Source organism: Camellia sinensis, chromosome 6, assembly GCF_055761805.1.
Source record: "Camellia sinensis isolate YWXY chromosome 6, ASM5576180v1, whole genome shotgun sequence".
In the NCBI taxonomy this organism is placed as follows: Eukaryota; Viridiplantae; Streptophyta; class Magnoliopsida; order Ericales; family Theaceae; genus Camellia; species Camellia sinensis.
In genome coordinates this window covers 150993997-151012293 of record NC_138966.1, presented here as the reverse complement: position 1 = coordinate 151012293, position 18297 = coordinate 150993997, and the positions used below count along the sequence as shown (strand labels likewise).

Here is an 18297-nt window from a genome sequence, read left to right as displayed (position 1 = left end):
AAAACGTCGTTATATTAATATAGGCGGAACGCCGCCAAATGTCTTACTTGATAACATCTTGACGTCATTATGACATTTAGCGACATTTTTTAAACGCCGTCATATCTTTTTTAAAAACTCCGTTAATATTTAAGGTTTAAGTGGCGTTTTTAAAAAAACGTCGTGATATCTCTTTTTTTTTTTTTTGAAATTGTGCTAATTTATGTGATTAAACTAAAAAAATACATAATACATATAAACGGAGATTGATAGCAAATGCATTCACATAAATTCACTTTCCAACTCACCAATCACCATTACCCATAAAATAACATATCCACAAATATTACATAACAATAGGGTGTGAAAATACACCATTAATAATTTAAGAATACTTGGTTACATAATTGCTATCATTTGATCAATCTTCTCTTCATCTGTTAGATTATATCTGTTTTCTTCACCCCCATTCATTAGGAGACCAAGCATGTCATGTTTGGTTTCTTGGCAAGCTCTTCTTTCCTCTATGAGCCGTCTCAGCATGCTAACAATGTTTTCTTGCCTGTGATACATCTCAGTTAGACAAAACATGCATACAGAGATATTTAAAACTGTAAAACATCGCTTCCAAATTTACGCCTTCATGTTAGTTGTTGGTTTGTTTTGAAATGAACCAACCGAGAGCCAAATATCCCTCCTCCTGTTATTAATTTAGACTAAAGCACAAATTTTAAAAATTGATGAGTAAACTGTAACATATCGGATACTTTAGATATCATTAGTTTACTTGACTTAAAAGCAACATGTACTTAAGAAATAAGTTGTTTACTTGGAAACCGCAGTGGTAATTTGTTCCGGGAAAGTTGATAGGCGGAGAAAGGGTTTCCCAACACCAGCTTAAAGAATTCAGGCATGAATTCCCCAGACATTGACTCCCATTCAATACTTGCAATTTGGTTAAGCGACGACAAAAATGCCATCTGAACAACAAACAATGTGCAACACATGTACCTTAAAAACAGTTCAACATTGTGAAAAAAGAAAAAGAAAATGACTAAATCATACACCTCTTTGGTTTTTTGTTGAATGTCAACGAGTGTGTTGTCCCAATTGCTGAGGTGGCACCTCATGAAGTCATCAAGTTTGGGCAAGAGTTGGGACCTGATGATGGGGGGGCACAGGAGAGAAAGCAAAGCAGCTCTGATGTGCCTGTGGGTGGAGCCATGAACAGCAACAAATATATATATGTGGAGCTGAGGTTTGATTATGATAAAATAAAAATAAAAAAGCGACACGACAAACAGAGATAGCTGCCCCATCGCTTACATATTCATAGAAATTAAAGCAACAGGTCACAAATATATATAACAAAAATATCTTTATTCAAATTTAATTTAACTTAGATATGTGGTCGAGTAATTAATGCCAACTACATCCATTATACATCAACAACTACAAAGATGTTTAGTCATATATATGTCAAAATGATTTGATAAAAATCTCGAGACATAAATTTTATATGGCTAGAAATGCATGTGGTAGAACGATTTGGGCATGGAGAATCTTATAAATAACTGCACATAAAGAAAGAAAGAAAGAAAAGGAAACAAAGACTGTAAAAGATATAGTAAACAGAGAAGAGAGTTATTTCAGCAACAAAACTAATTGGCATACACAAGGACAACAATACAAGTATAACCTCTACTCAACTGAACCTATTACAACCATTCAGCCAAATAATCTTCATCTTTTTATTTATTTTTTCTTTTTTTCTTTTTTTGTGTGAAAAGAATGTAGCATTCAAAATCTATTTTTCCTATCATTTTCCTCAAATATCTCATCAAGAAGAACAAAGGGCAGAAATTTAGACTCAAATCAAGGGCATTCTATGCACAGTTTGATACTAGCAGCATCTACCTGCAGGTTCCCTGTCATAGTTTCTTGTACACTATTGCCCCTCTCTACATTGATATTTCTTTATATATATATATATATATTCTTTTTAATGATGAGAAACTTCTTTAAGACGGTTAAATTGGATTCATTTCTACATAATACATTTTGAATACCTATAATCATTTGCTTTATCAACAGAACAGAGTTTCGTACCCCGCTTCCGAATAGTCTCAAATGCAACACGAGCAATACGATCAATCTGTCAAGAAATATAGTATCAGTGGGCAACATATATATAGTATCAGTGGGCAACAAACAAAATAATAGTATGTGGGAGTCCAAAAGCAGGATTTTGAAATCTGATTATTTGTAGTCCTGCATTTTTTATTTATTTGGTTTCTATTTTATGCTTTAAATTGATATTTATCTGAAAACCCAAAAAAGTTATAATAAATAGAAAAAGGGAAAACCTTTTTTTGGACATGAAGCCAATGATTCTGCTATCTTCCATGTGATATATTCTTTTGTTTGATGGGTGATGTGATTGTCTTCTGAATCGCATGGCCCCTCATACTGTACGCAAATAATCTAGGTGCTGAAATTATTTGAACCTTCTTCTACTCTTACCATGTTCCCTCTATTAGAGCCCACTCAAACTTTCATATACCTGAAACTTTAAATATGATAGATGATAGAAGCAGGAAAGAATAAATTATTGTGTGCTTTTGTTAGAACCTTGGTTAAATATATGTTGTGATTTCAAGAAATTGGTGTGTTACTTACAAGTAAGGAAACTATTGACCAAGTTAGTCCCTGGTTGTTGCAGGTAAGGAATCTTGTGTTGATTCAATCTCTGTAGAAAACAATAACACAACTGCTATTTTTTTCAAGGCATAGAAGTGTAATTAAGGTACAGAGATTCAAGAATTGCTCATATGAAAATTTGATTTTATAATTATTATATTGTATTCAATTTTTCAATAAAAGAACACATCATGTCAAATATCAACAATCTAAGCAATTTAGTCAAGCACATGTGGCCTCATTTTTGGGTGCTTTCTTTTGAGAGGAGATAAGGACATGGCGCATGTGGAATGTTTCATTGCCTAGGTGGACCAATTTAAAGGAGAGCTCGTGACAAAGACCATGAGGGTGACCTCATTATCCACTTTCCATTTCCGTTTTGGTTTCAATAACTGGCATCTTCTACAGCCGCTAGAGAGATGGAGAAAAGTAGCCAATGATTCAGTTTGTCACGTGCTGCAATAGTTAAGTGTTATTACTGATAATGGTACATCGAGATGGCCATCTGCAAATGCAATTCAGCTTACGGAAATGAGGAATTAAGTGCTATTCACATTTCAGCTAAATTTTCTACAAACGATAGGCTTAAGTGGGCTGCATCCTTTTAAAGGTAAGATCACTGTTGCTTCAGCTTTGAAACTTGTGATCATCTTGAGTTAGCTGGGCTCAATTGTTATGGCATTCCAAGGCAATTTCAAGGGCCGGTTTTATTCTCTACAGGACTACAGGGTTTGAAATGTGAAAACTATGAAATAAAAGCAGCAGAAACCTCAAATTTAGAACAAATTTTCTGCCTAACAAATGAATCCATGATACTAATGGGTATTAATAAATCTAGAATTGACCTTATGGGTATTAATAAATTCGAAAAATCCCAGCACACACAATGTTTGTGCTTTATAATGAGGAATGAAGATATTAACTGACCAATAAAGGGAGAAACATCTACCTCAAGCCTTTAGAAATAGTATACTTGACTGATAATATTGCACAATACATCCCTTCAAACTCTTGATCCCCCACGTTTCTCCTGCAGAAACATTTAAAGTAATTGTGACATGCAAATTCCATGTAACACATACCAACACCCACAAGGAACGCTAAGAACAAAGTCAAAGATAAAGCATAAAAGATCAGAAAGAGAACTTTAATACTCACCCGTAAACCATGTGAGAATAAGATCATTACGGATTGTGTTTGAATCTGCTATCGGGTCAAACCGATCCTAAAGTCCAACCATGAAATAAAAGAACTTATTAGTGCTCTTGTGACAATATTTCTTTCATGTTCAAGATAGTGAAACATCAACTAAAATCATGGAAGGCCTAGAAAAACAGTGACTACCAACTGTCCCCAACATTAACTCAGTTGATAAGTGAAAATCTCAATGGCTGAAATCCATAAATTTGATGACAACAAGCAAAATAGATTTACATGGTGCAATAGTATATACGAAATAACAGGGAATAAGTACACCATAAAAGAAATTGTTTCAATTTTGATAGCTGGAACCATCCAAAATAAAGTATCCTTGAGCGCCCATCTCCCAGTGCCACTAAATTTGGGTTAGTATTGATGCAGTATGGAAGCAAGAGCTCATTATAATAAGATACATGGCATGCCAAACAACAGTCACTTCTTCAAGAAATGGCTTCTACACATCAATAGGCCATATTTAAAAGAGCTCCAAGTGCACAAAACTAGTAACAAAGTTAATTCATACTTAATCCCTTCAAAGTAATATTGCACCTAAATGCTGGACCTCAAACTTGATTTGCTGAAACCATGGCCCCTGCATGCATCATCTGTGTAGATAAATATAAGCTCACAAATGCTGATTACGAAAGAAAAAAATAAATAAAAGAGAAAGAGACAAAACTGAATTGCATAATTTAGCAAAAAAACCTATAGACAAGACATTAGCACAAGAAAAGACAGAGGCAAGCATCCAGGGAATTGGAGCTACAAAACCAGAAAAGAAATTAAAAGGACTTAAAAGACAATTTGTTGTTTACTATATTTAACAAAAGTCTGAAATAATCCTAGTCTATGTAAAAAACCAAGAATTAATATGCATTTTCATTTCCATTCACTTAAAAGTGTTTTTTAGTCCTAACCACATATCACTTTCTTCAAAAAAATCAGACATACACACCATTAAAGAGTTTGTAGGCATGTTGTAACCAAAGAACAATATGATATGTGCATAAACAGACACCAACACTCACGACAATAACAACAATATGGCAATACCACCACCAAAAAAATGGAAAAAGAAAAAAGGCAAAATTTTGATGCACATATAAACAAACAGACAGATACATGGCTTTTGAAGACTTTCATAGTTTGATAATATTCTATATTTTGTGCCTACTAAGTATTACACATGTAAATCTAAAGAATGGCTCTTTTGTTGTGTAGTTAATATTGTAGGCACGCTTATTTATTAAGTAGGTAGTAAATGTTTACTAGCAGAAAACACTACCTTGAAATTTGGAAGTTGTATATAGTCAAAAAACTTCTTCATATTTTCTGATTTTAAAACATACCCCTGAGAAGAAAACCAAACAAATCAAAAAAATTACCATATAAAGATTAAAAGAGAAACAAGATATAGAATTAAAGCATCAGGAACAAGAAATTCAGAAATTAACTAGAAATGCCTCCTTTCCATTTCATCAGTAAATTCTTATTGAATGAATCTGTGAGACCTAACTCAAGAACAACAATACAGCAGAATAGGTAAAATTGGTGTTCCTGAATTTTCTTATCTTTCTCATCCTACAAATAGAATTGCTTAAGCAAATAATAAAAATTTCAAGCAGAAATTGTTGTGGATGACATAAATGGACATAAAACACAAAATATCTGGGAAATATTATTTTTATCACATTAATTATGGTGACCTAAAGATAATAAAATTTAACAGGAAAAGAACAAGAAGATAATTTACCAATACATGACAATTTCATTGCAATTCGTTTAACATACTAATTCATTCCCTCCCTTTCCTAAAAAAAAAAAAAAATCATTAACCTAAAATAGACGTTCAGAAGTTTTACCCCCACTAACCACATAACCTTCCTCCACATAACCTAAAAATAAAAATTCATTAACCTAAAAAATTCATTGGATTTATAATCATTTGATCAGGTAATCAAATATATAGAAATGGAGCAATACATGAAAAGTGGTGAAAGAAAAAAGGGTTTGCATCAATCTATGTTTGCAAAAGAATAATTGAACACAAGAAATAGTGGAAACCAATTTATGGAAAATGGCAGAAAAACCCAAATGCACAAACGATAGGCCAGACAGATCATAAGCAAGGTAAGGAAGGAGGGAATCAAAGAAGACTCACCAGAGTGGAAATCAGGTGTCTGTAGTGCACAAAACCCGTTGTGAGGAAGAGAGACATTGCTGCTGTAAAGACTGACACAGTATGGTTGTGATGGTGGTTCTGTGACTCTGTACACAAACGCAATAGAGATTAGCCTCAATAGACTAACCCTAGAATTGCATACAAAGCACAAACGCAAACATCACCACGAACGAGTCAGAAATAGAGTCTGCTTAAGGATGTTAATATGCGCATAGGGACTAAAACTTGCAGATCTGAACGAAAGCAATCAAATCCAGAGAAGAGTGTTCGATCGCGATCAATAAATTAAAAATCAATCAATCGAGATTTGCCTAAAAATCGATCAATAGAATAAAAATCGATCACGATCAATACATTGTTCTTCGTCGTTCTTCATCGTTTATCATCAATTGATTATGATGATGTTTATGTCATGCGATTAGTGATTGATTTTTTGTTATGATGAAATCATTGTGTTCATGTAAAATTTTGAATGATAAAATTTTGTTGCATCAGTGTTTGAACAAACTATTGTTAAGCATTTAGTGAACTGGAAGTTCACGCTATCAGTATATAAATTGTATATATGTGTGTACACTGTGAGCTTAGAATTTGTTGTATGTGGTGTGTATGCTGATAGACATAGGGTTTATGATTGTTTATTGAGGAGGTAGGTTCTTTTTTTTTTTTTTTTTTTTGGATGTAAATATTTGAACTATTTAAAAAGTCATAATACGGTTTGAACAAGCTGTTGTTGGGCATTTAGTGAACTGGAAGTTTACATTATCAGTATATGAGTTGTATAATTGAAATTTTATGTATGAGTGCATGTTGTGGGCTTAGAATTTGTTGTATGTAGTGTGTATGATGATAAATATAGGGCTTATGATTGTTTGTTGAGGAGGTAGAGTTTTTTTTGTATGATGTGAATATTTGAACTATTTAAAAATCCTGATACATTTTACTGTGCTAGCAAATCTTCACACATATGAATGTGATTGAATATTCAAATTATTTTATGTACTATTGATGATTTTGCAGTGTGATACGAGACAAATAGATTTTTTCATATTGTTGTTGTGCTGCTATGGTTAAACATGTTTGTGATAAATGTGGTATAATCATTTTCCTTTGACCAGTTAGTGAAGTGTGTGCAACAAATGGTGTAATTTGTCTGTTGATTTAATCCCCATGTTTTACCAATTGCCCGGTATAAGAATTTTTATTTGGATAACAATGAAGAATTGCAAACCATGATATTGTTTGGTAAATCAACTGGAGTTGAATGAATTGATGTTGTTGTTAAGTAAAAATTGGGTGTTAATAGAGATGGTAGTTTAGCAAATCCATGCATTGAACATGAGGATCAAACAAATTTGCTTCGTAAATATTTTGCGCACAGTGAGAAGGTTTTATTGTCTTCAGTTTGGGCAAATGGTATCACGCATGTTGGTCAATGTTTTACAGGAGGAGCATTTGAGTTTCATACTGTTTTATGCAAATATGCAGTGCAATGTGGGTTTAAATTCAAATATTTGAAGAACGAATTACTGTTGTATGCTCACAGAGAGATGATAGGGGATGTTTGTGGTCTGTGCACGGTAGAGCCTAAAGAGCAAATCAATTTTTTTTACCTTAAGAGATGGTCTAACTTACATAGTTGTGGTGTTGATAATCATACTTCAAAAATTCCAAGGCTAATTAGCTCTGATTTGGTATCAAATGTTGTATATAAGCGTGTTAGGGACAGACCACTAACGCGCCTCACTAATGTGGCATATACTTTCAAGGCAGACTATAGACTTAATATCAACTACCATATAGCATGGTTAGGTGTTGAGAAAGCGAGAGAGGCTATGCATGGTGACTATTTAATATCGTTTGACCAGCTGAGATGGTACGGTGACGTTGTTAAGCGTTATAATCTAGGAAGTCATATCAATATTGACTATGATTTGAAGACTAGTCAGTTTAAAAGGTTTTTTGTAGCATTTGTTGCGTGCATCAATGGCTTTAAATATTGTTGCCCTTTCTTTTTTCTTCATGGAACATTTCTAAAAGGGAGATACAAAGGGCAGCTGCTTACAGCGACAGCTAAACAAGATAACCAAGGTTTGTTTAGCTTTTTGATGTGAAGTTTTACATTTGTTTACTTTTTGTGTGTCAGTTGTGACTGTTAATATTGGTTTTGTTTTGAGGATTGTTTCTAGTAGCCTTTGCAATTGTTGATTTGAAGAGTGAATCGAATAGGTCATGGTTTCTATATCAACTGTCAAAAGTAATTACTAATAATAGATGCATGACATTTGTATCTGATCGTAACCTAAGGCTTTTGGAAGCAATGTCGAAGGCATTCCCATCAGCATATCATGGATGGTGTTTTGAAAGGTATGGAGAATGGTTTCAAGGAACACTTAATAGGAAAGTTGGGTGATTTTGCATATGAACCTACTGTGACGGTCATCCATTACTAGAAGAGTTGAAGAGTGACGAGAAGCAATGAGCATATAACTTCTTGTTAGGGTTATAACCTAAACATTGGGCAAATGATTACTTTAGGTAAAGTGTGTACAATTGTGTGTTTCATGAAATATAATGAGGGTTATATGTACATTTTTTATATTTTTGTGTTGTTATAACAATGTGAAATGTCACATATGGTATTAAAATGTGACAATTTTTGCTGTCATGTATTAGGGGACAGCGATATGGTGAGATTACATTTAATGCTGCTGAATCATTCAACAATTGGATCAAAGAAACACGAAATCTTCCAATAACAAAATTGGTTGATACCGTTTGGAATCAAATAATGTGTCAAATGTCAAAGCGGAGAGAGATTGCAAACAAGTGGAATGGAATTATTTGCCCTACCTTTAAGACTAACTTCCAAAATTCATTCAATGCTAGTAGGTCATGGAATATGAGTAAAGCTAATGATGATGTGTTCGAGGTGCATTCGTTTCCATCAGTTACAGTTGATATTGGACACTGTGTTTGTTCTTGCTACCAATGGCAAGTAAATGGATTTCCTTGTGAACATGCTGTTACGACTATCCAAAGGAGTGCATATAATCTTAATAATTGTGTTGAAAAATATTTTCATGTAGAGAATTATTGAAAAGCATATATAGCGGCTATTTTCCCAATACCATCTGTGGAGGAACCAGCTTTTTCTTTTAGTGATTTCATCATATTACCTCCAATTGTAAAACGATTGTAGACCGCCCGAATGTCTCGGCTCTGCGCACGAGGGCGTGAAATCTTTTGTTCTTAGCTACTATAGTTCGGACTTATGTCACGGTTCTGAATCTAATCTCATAAAGTGCAATGTAAGATTGATAAATCACCAAAGAGTTCAAATTCGGCAAATCGTTTTGGAAAACTGATTTTAATAAAGAAATGCCAAACGTGGACTGTTTTGCCAGATACAGAGTCGCCACCTAAATATTTTATTTTGAGAAATTTAGGAAATCCTGACTCGTGCCTAAGGCCACGTGTCCGTCATCACCAAAGTTGCCTCGGCTTAGGAACTTGGGTACGAGAGAGGAAGGTCATGTAATGAGCACCCCTGCTCGCCTGATCAAAGGATCAGCCTTTACTAACATGATATTTTGTTTTTTAAAGCACATGTGTTCTTACCGGTTTATTAATCTATTATTATTATGTGTTCTTTCTGTTCGGTTCCAGCCTCACGGCCCAAGAAAGGACCAAGATGGTTGAGTTTTTGATGACCAACATCGAAGTCTTCGCATGGTCGCCTTACGATATGCCCGGCCTCGATCCAAGTTTTATTTGCCATCACCTCAATGTCTTCCCCGAAGCAAAGCCAGTCATTCAGCGAACAAGGAGATCGGCGCTTCATCACGCCGAGGTAGTTGCAAAGGAAGTGAAAAACTTGCTTGAGGCACGAGCAATTCAGGAAGTGCACTACCCTCGGTGGATTTCCAACACAGTAGTGGTGCCCAAGAAGAATGGGAAGTGGCGAGTTTGTGTCGATTACAAGACAGTTAACCGAGCTTGTCCGAAGGATAGCTTCTCTTTGCCCCGTATTGACCAGCTTGTGGACTTGACAGCTGGACATAATCGGCTCAGCTTCTTGGATGCCTATTGCGGCTACCACCAGATTGCCATGCATGGGCCCGACTGAGAGATTACTTCCTTCACGACTCCAAGGGGACTCTTCTGCTACCGAGTCATGCCTTTTGGTTTGAAGAACGTTGGGGCAACTTTTCAGACGATGGTGACCAAGATGTTTGCTCCATTGTTTGGGCGGACAATGGAGGCCTACATTGATGATATGGTGGTTAAAAGCCGGCATGCAGGAGACCACTTATCCGACTTGGCCGAAATATTCGCCATTCTCAAAAAACACAAGCTGCGCCTGAATGCATCTAAGTGTGCCTTTGGCGTGGGATCTGGAAAATTTTTGGGATTCCTAGTTACAAAACGAGGCATCGAAGCAGACCCCACTCAGATCAGTGCCGTGCAAGATTTGAAGCAGCCCAGCTCGACTAAGGACGTGCAGCATCTGGCCGGGATGGCCACCGCGCTTAATCGATTTATAAGCCGATCATCAGATCGCTGCCGCCTTTTCTTTCAGGCATTGAAATCAAAGTTCTCATGGGACGAAGATTGTGACCGAGCTTTAGCCGAGCTCAAGGAGTATCTGTCTTCTCCGCCACTGTTGGTTACATCAAAGCCAGGCGAGGAACTCTATCTTTACCTTGCCGTCTCACAGCATGCAGTCAGCGCGGTGCTTGTCCTAGTTGAAGGAATTAAGCACCTCCCAATCTTCTACATCAGTAAGACCTTGCTACTGGCAGAGTCGAGATACTTGCCATTGGAAAAGCTTGCGTTAGTATTGATGATGGCTTCAAGGAAGTTAGCGCACTATTTTCACGCCCATACCATCATCGTTCTGACCGAATTCCCCTTTAAGGCCTTGTTTGAACAGGCAGACTTCTCTGGCCAAATTCTCAAGTGGGCGGTCGAATTTGGTCAATTTGATGTTAAGTTCCAGCAGCGCACTGCTATAAAAGCCCAGACCTTGGCTGATTTCGTTGCGGAATTCTCACATGGAACTCATTTGGTGTGCCTGGTCGACATTGCCGTGGCAGACGATGAGGTGAACACAAGCATAACCGAGACACGACAACTTGGTAGAGTTGGCGACGTGAACTTTGCGCGCCCCTCCAGCACACCCTCAGTTTGTACAAATCCACCGCACGGTGATGCGATAATGGAATTGGGAATCACCGTCCAACCTGCTCTGTCCGGTACCGCATCACAAAGAGGGGAAGAAGTGGAGGCACTCAGCACAGAGCCTGCGGCCGGCATAATACCGCAACCTGGAGATTCGCCTACGAACTTGGGCATTGTAGATCAACTTGCCGAGTCCGGTGTCGAATCGCCAAGGGGGGAAGAAGTGGAAGCACTCAGCACAGAGCCTGCGGCCGGCATAATACCGCAACCTGGAGATTCGCCTACGGACTTGGGCATTGTAGATCAACTTGCCGAGTCCGGTGCCGAATCACCAAGGAGGGCTGATGTGGAACCAGTCGGCACAGAACGTGCAGCCGAACAGCCGAACAACCGTGATCTCATCAACCTTCGAAACTCTCAGGACCCTTCAGAATGTTGGAAGCTCTTTGTGGGGGAGATGTGGAAACTTTTCGTTGACGGAGCGTCGAACCGTCACGGTGCCGGGCTAGGTATCGTTCTTATCTCGCCGGATGGCCTAACTATTGAACATTCTATCACCCTTGGCTTTCCAGCATCCAACAATGAGGCCGAGTATGAGGCACTTTTGGCCGGACTCAAGAGCGCTCTTCAGATGAAGGCTTCTGAGCTAATGGTGTACAGTGATTCCCAGCTTGTGGTTAACCAAGCTTCTGGGGTTTACGAGGTGATGGACGACAGAATGGTAAAGTACCAAACTCTGGTCAGGGACCATATCAAGCGATTCCAGGCGATCAGGGTCCAACAGATTGGCCGAGAAAAGAATGACCGGGTCGATGAGTTGGCCGGCCTTGCTTCTATGGTCAACCGCACATCTCCCAACCCTCTGTTGATCGAATTCCTTCCAAGGCCCAGCATTGAGAAAACCGGGCAGACAGATGTACACTGCGCCGAGTTAGGTCCTTCTTGGACGGACCCTATCATCACCTTTCTCAGAGAACGAACCCTTCCAGCCGATAAGAAGGAGGCACACAAGGTGCGAGTAAAGTCAGAGCGATTTTGGCTCTCTCTTTCAGGAGCTTTGTACAAGAAGTCTTTCACCGGTCCTTACCTGAAATGTGTGCACCCGAGCAGCGTGGAAGCCTTCCTGTACGAAGTTCACGAAGGCATCTGTGGCAGTCACATAGGGGGCAGGTCCTTGGCTTACCGCACTATTTCACAAGGCTATTGGTGGCCGTGCATGCAAGCCGACGTACAGAAATATATTCGCAAGTGCCAGAAGTTTGCACACCAGATTCATCAGCCGGCCAGAGACCTTCTTCCCCTCACCAACCCTTGGCCTTTTGCAATGTGGAGATTAGACATAGTGGAGCCGCTCCCAACAGCACCAGGCAACCGGAAGTTCTTCATTGCGGCAACAGACTACTTCACCAAGTGGGTTGAAGCCGAGCCTTTGGTAACAATCAAGGAGAAAGACGTGAAGCGGTTTGTCTGGCATAATGTGATAACACGGTTCGGCGTCCTTAAAATTCTGATTTCTGATAACGGCACCCAGTTTGACGGTCGCCTAGTCAGAGGGTTTTGTGAAGATTTGAAGATTGAATTCTACAACTCCACTCTGGCTTACCCACAGTCCAACGGTCAAGCCGATGCGTCAAACAAGCCTATTCTTGACGGACTGAAGAAGAGGCTTCAGAAAGCCAAGGGAAAGTGGGCCGAGGAACTTCCCAGCGTCTTTTGGGCATACCGAACTACCCCGCGGCGTTCTACCGGGAAAACTCCATTCACTTTGGCTTATGGCATGGAGGCGGTCATACCTTTGGAAGTAGGCATGTCCACTCTCAGAAGTGAAAGTTTTGAGCCCGAACTGAAAGCCGAGGCCATCGCCCTAGAACTAGACCTAATGGAAGAGCGTCGGGAGAAGGCCCTGATCCACGTGGCCGTCTACCAACTAGAGCTCTCAAGGAAGTACAACAAAACGGTGCACCCCAGACCGTTCAAAGTATGTGATTGGGTTTTGAGAAAAGTTATGGGCAACACCCTAGTGCCAGGTGAAGGCAAACTAGGGGCAAATTAGGAAGGACCCTACAAGATAACCGGTCTGGCGGGCAAGGGGGCATACCACTTGAAGGATCTCGATGGTAGAGGAATACCCCGGCCATGGAATGCGGCCAACCTCAAGCTGTATTATTTCTAACTTTATTTTTCTTTTTGTATTATTTCTAGCTTAGGCTTTCTTTTTGTGCAAAGGAATTTTTTGGCTTACACTTCAGAATGTAATTCTTTTTGTCAATATATAGAAGTGTCCTCTTTGCTTTGGCATTTTGATTATTGCTCTGTTTTGAGTTTCCCAACCGAGATGATTTACTCCGGTTGGAAGAGTTGATGACCTGCTCAACTTAGGTTTCCCAACCGAGATGATTTACTCTGGTTGGAAGAGTTGATGACCTGCTCAACTTAGGATTCCCAACCGAGATGATTGATTCCGGTTGGAAGAGTTGATGACCTGCTCAACTTAGGTTTCCCAACCGAGATGATTTACTCTAGTTGGAAGAGTTGATAACCTGCTCAACTTAGGTTTCCCAACCGAGATAATTTACTCCGGTTGGAAGAGTTGATGACCTGCTCAACTTAGGTTTCCCAACCGAGATGATTTACTCCGGTTGGAAGAGCTGATGACCTGCTCAACTTAGGATTCCCAACCGAGATGATTTACTCCGGTTGGAAGAGTTGATGACCTGCTCAACTTAGGATTCCCAACCGAGATGGATTATTCCGGTTGAGAGAGTTGGTGATTTGTTTAACTTTGTTGTTCCAACCGAGATGGTTATTCCGGTTGAAGAAGTTGATGTTTTATTCAGCTTAGGTATTCTCAACTGAGATGGATTATTCCGGTTGAGAGACTTGGTGATTTGTTCAACTTTGTTGTTCCAACCGAGATGGTTATTCCGATTGAAGGAGCTCAATGCTGCTACTTATACCCTGATGGAATTCCGGTCAGGCCAGGTGGTTCAAACCGACATGTTTTGCTTAAGAGTTGGAGAAAACCGTGCAAACACTTGATGAAATTAAAGCTTTTCATTGATAAAAAGTTAATACAAAGGGTGGGGAACTTAGCTCGGTTACATTTGCAGACAAAGAAAAAAGAAAACTAAGCTAAGGGGGAGAGGTCTGGGAATTCCTCATCAACTTCCAAGTTGATCGTTGCTGTCTGGTCTTGGACACCGGTTCCAGTCTGGCCGGGCTGCTCCTGCTCGGTCTGGTCATCTCCTTCAGCGTCTGCCTCGGCTTCTTCGAGTCCTTCCTCGGCCTCAGCCTGCAGCGCGCTGAAGATGTCATTGGCGTATGGAATGAGGTAGGTCGGTAAGAAGACAGCCAGTGAAGAGGCAAACACGTCAGTGTCAGGACCTTGACCGAGCTGTTGGCAGGCAGACTTCCAACCGGCCTTGAAATAAATGTCCTGGGTGACGAAGACTTGTTTTTTATAGTTGTCTTCCGGCTCTTTGAAGCTGGCATTATTGGCGTCTTCACAATCCTTCTCCCTGGACTTCTTGAGCGCGTCCAGCTCAGCTTAGAGCTCGTCCCTCTTTTTCTCGGCTTCGTCGAGTTGGCCGAGCAACCGGTTGTTGTCGGTGTTGGCGATTTCAAGCGAGGACTTTGCTCGGCCAAGCTCGGTTTGGAGGCTTTGGACTTGGCTGGCAGTGCCGGCTGCCTTTTCCCGAAGTCGGTGGATGCGCTCCATGACTAAGTGTTGTTTTTGGATGGCCTGCAAAAAGGAAACCTGATCAGAGAAGAAACCGTGCAAACACTTGTGAAAATTTCAGAGGTAGATTGAAGCTTACCCTGGCCATGGACTTGACAGACGACTTCACCAACCGGGTGTCAGGGACGTGGTCGCTGCCAACCACGTCGCTCGGTAGGAGAAGGGCCTTGGAAAGATCGTAGGTGAGCAGGTGCTCTTTGTCGCCCTTGATTGAAGCTGCCGCCGGGAAGTCTTTACCCTGGTGCTTGAGTAGCGAATGCCAGATTGGTGTTGGGTCAGCTGTGACGGTAGGTTGCTCGGTGGATAGTTCGGTAATCAGCTCGGCAGACGGGTCCGCGCGAGCTCTTTTGCCAGCCCGGTGTGTTGCTTGGCTTGATTGCCCGGCAGCTGGAGAAGCTAGGGCGACCACGGCGCCACTTGACTGACCGGCAGCTAGCGAGCGGATGGCAACGCTCGGTATCTTGACAGACGTTGCGGTGAATAGGTTTTTGATTCGGCTTCGTTTGGCCATCTTTTGCTCTTCTGTCAACCGGATTAATGGAACGTCTGGCAAAGTTGGATCTAGAGGAGGTGATGAAGCACGGAGAAAGTCTGTAACTTTACTCCGGCGGGGAGCAGAGTATTTGTAGGTTGGAGTGTAACCGAGCAACTCGTTGTAATCTCGGCGGTTGTAGCGGAGCACGGTCCGGATTGCTTCTACGTTGGGGTATTGGTAGTTTGCTTGCAAGGCTTGAATTGCTGCAAGAGGAACATGAAGAATGGTTAAGTGCAGAATAATAAAGTGAATTGACCGAACAAGATAGCACGGCTTACATGTGGAACAGAAGTTCTTGCTTATGAACCAGCTCGGTACCTCGACTGTTTCATAATTGCCGGTTACCCAGAAGAAATCGTCATCGTGCAAGCCCTTGTTTGGTGTTTCGGTCACGATTTTTTCTTTGCCCGGCCTAATCTTAAGGTAATAGGCGAGGCCGTCGCCGGCGTGCCCCAGGGTGTACTGCCGTAGTATCTCGGCTAAACCTAAGTTAGTGCCTAGCTGGTTGTTAAGCTCGTGCACACCGTTTATTATTCGGTAGGTGTTGGTGGACACTTGAGTGGGTGCTAGCCCGGTGCGACGCAGGAACTCTATAATCAATGGGTTAAGGGGGAAATGAAGGCCTCCTTCGATGATTGACAGCACGGTAAAGGGGCACTGCTCTCTGCCCCAAGGCGTTGTCTCAATTTCTGCAAGCTCAAGTTGGACGTCGGTCGGGATGCCGTACTCCTCCCTGAACGCGGCCAAAGCAGCCGGAATATCTACCAGGAACCGGAATTTCCCCATGAACGGCCTAGGAGGTTTGGCACAGTGGTGATTGGAGGCTGACCGGTCTTTGTTAACCACGGTAATGGTCAGTGGTCCACTTGGACTCTGCAGGAAAAGGATGGCAAGTGTAAGAGGAAGCGCGGTCGCGCAAAGCGAGCTTGACTTTAGCTTGGTCATGAAGAGTGCCAAACCACCTCGGTCGTAAAGACTAACCAAGGAGCTCGGTCGCCCAAGCGGACTAGATGTTAGCCCGGTCGAGCGACTAAGTCCTTTGGCTATCCCGATTTTTATTAAGGTCGGGGTAAACAGGCTCTCTGCTCAGGCTAAGCGGTTTTTTGGATCTAAGGACGACCTGGAGCCCGGTCGTCCCCAGATCTTCAAAGTTCATCAACGAAAATGAAGAACACCATGAACAGTAAGGGGTTTGGGACGATTCTGTATGCCTAAATCCTAAAACCTAAGGAACAGGTGCCCTAAAGTGTAGAATAACAAACGTAATAGCTAAAGCTCGAAGAGACTTACCAAGATTTGGTGCAAATGCAGTTCCTTCCAGCACAAACACAGAGCAGGAACGAGAATGGAAGCTAAGCGAGGGCACAGCAGCTTCGAAATGCTTGGAATGCAAGAGAGTCAGTAAGGATCAAAGGAAAAAGGAAGATGCATGTTTATAGGGGCGGTGAGGCCGCCCAAATTCAAAATTGAGGGGACGGCTGGGTTAGCTGCTTGAGGACCAACAGAGGATTGACACGTGTCCCCATTTATGGCAGCATCAGAACTGAAGAGACAGGATGAAGAGTCGAGGGGTCAACCGGGCAACTTTTGGAGACAGGAATGTCAACCAAGGAGTTGAACCGGGCAAGTTTTGAAGACAGGAATGTCAACTAGCTCGGTCGCCATTTTGCATACTGAGGACCGAGGAAGTATTACCCCGGTCAAGATAGGTAATCCCAGTCACGCTTCAGCGAACGGAATTAAGGGGCAATTGAGAGAGAGATTAATGATATGGAATTGGGCCGGACAGATTTGGGCCGGACAGAGTTGTGCCAGACAGATTTGGACCGAACAGGTGTTGGGCCAAGTTGTGTGGCCCGGCCTTGAAGGAAGCTGCTCGGTTAAGGCAGCGCGTGGATTGACCGAGCTACAAGGATCCGAGGTCACGAAGTCGGTCAGGTGAAAAGTCCAGCACCAGGAAAGGCAAGGTTGGACCGAGGTACCTGTTTGCTCGACAGGTAGGTCGACCGCAGACTAGCGTGAGTTGTCCCGAGCTCGGCTTTGTCGAGATGCCGCCGAGTCCGGTCCTTATCTGAGCTTAGCTGTTGGAGTACTTGGACATGAAGCGCAGCATGGCAAACGATGGCCGAGATGATACTGCCCGGCTGCCGGGCTCCCAGGAGAATGGGCAGGCAGTTGGGTTAGGTGGCGCTGAGCAAGGTTTATGCTGACAGATGGGATAGCAGTGCCACGTGTTGAGAGGTCACTGGGAGTAGGTTTGGGGCGCAGAAGGTATATAAGCATGTCTGCGCCCCCCCCCCCATACGAGACAGATGAACATTTGGTGAGACATACACTAAACACTCAACACTCTCCTTTCTCTCTATCTATCCCCTGTGTGTGTGTTCTAACTTGATCGTCGGAGGGGTTTTCCGGCCACACACCGCCGGGTAACTTACTGCCATTGTGTACGCAGGTAATCAGACAGAGACGGAGCTCGGAAGAAAGGAGTATGGGCTTGCCGGAATATTTGCTCCCCGTACAATCAATATAACATAGATAACAAACTCTAAACATTCATAATGAGCAGATTCATACTTCAAACACGAATGTCAATGATGGAATCTCGACAATGTGACCATTCAATCAACATAATCAATGTGATGTGAAAAATAAACTCCAAATACTAACAATGAGAAAATTCCTACTAAAAAACAATTAGCACATTATTTTGAATGAAAAATGTGAATATTGGAATATGAACTATATGATTGAACATTTTCATCGTAAGATGAAAAT

At 41.3% G+C, this 18297-nt stretch overlaps 2 long non-coding RNA genes across 2 annotated transcripts; both read right to left on the bottom strand.

Annotated features, from left to right (window-relative positions):
- Positions 1-289: 289 nt before the first annotated feature.
- Positions 290-1512, bottom strand: LOC145792431 (uncharacterized). The gene is made up of 3 exons (XR_014331834.1): positions 1047-1512; positions 809-959; positions 290-541 (listed from the first exon to the last, which is right to left on the bottom strand). It is a non-coding gene; the product is annotated as an uncharacterized LOC145792431 (long non-coding RNA).
- A 477-nt stretch (positions 1513-1989) lies between these two features.
- LOC114257801 (uncharacterized) lies at positions 1990-2847 on the bottom strand. The gene is made up of 3 exons (XR_014331833.1): positions 2659-2847; positions 2346-2548; positions 1990-2134 (listed from the first exon to the last, which is right to left on the bottom strand). It is a non-coding gene; the product is annotated as an uncharacterized LOC114257801 (long non-coding RNA).
- Positions 2848-18297: the final 15450 nt, after the last annotated feature.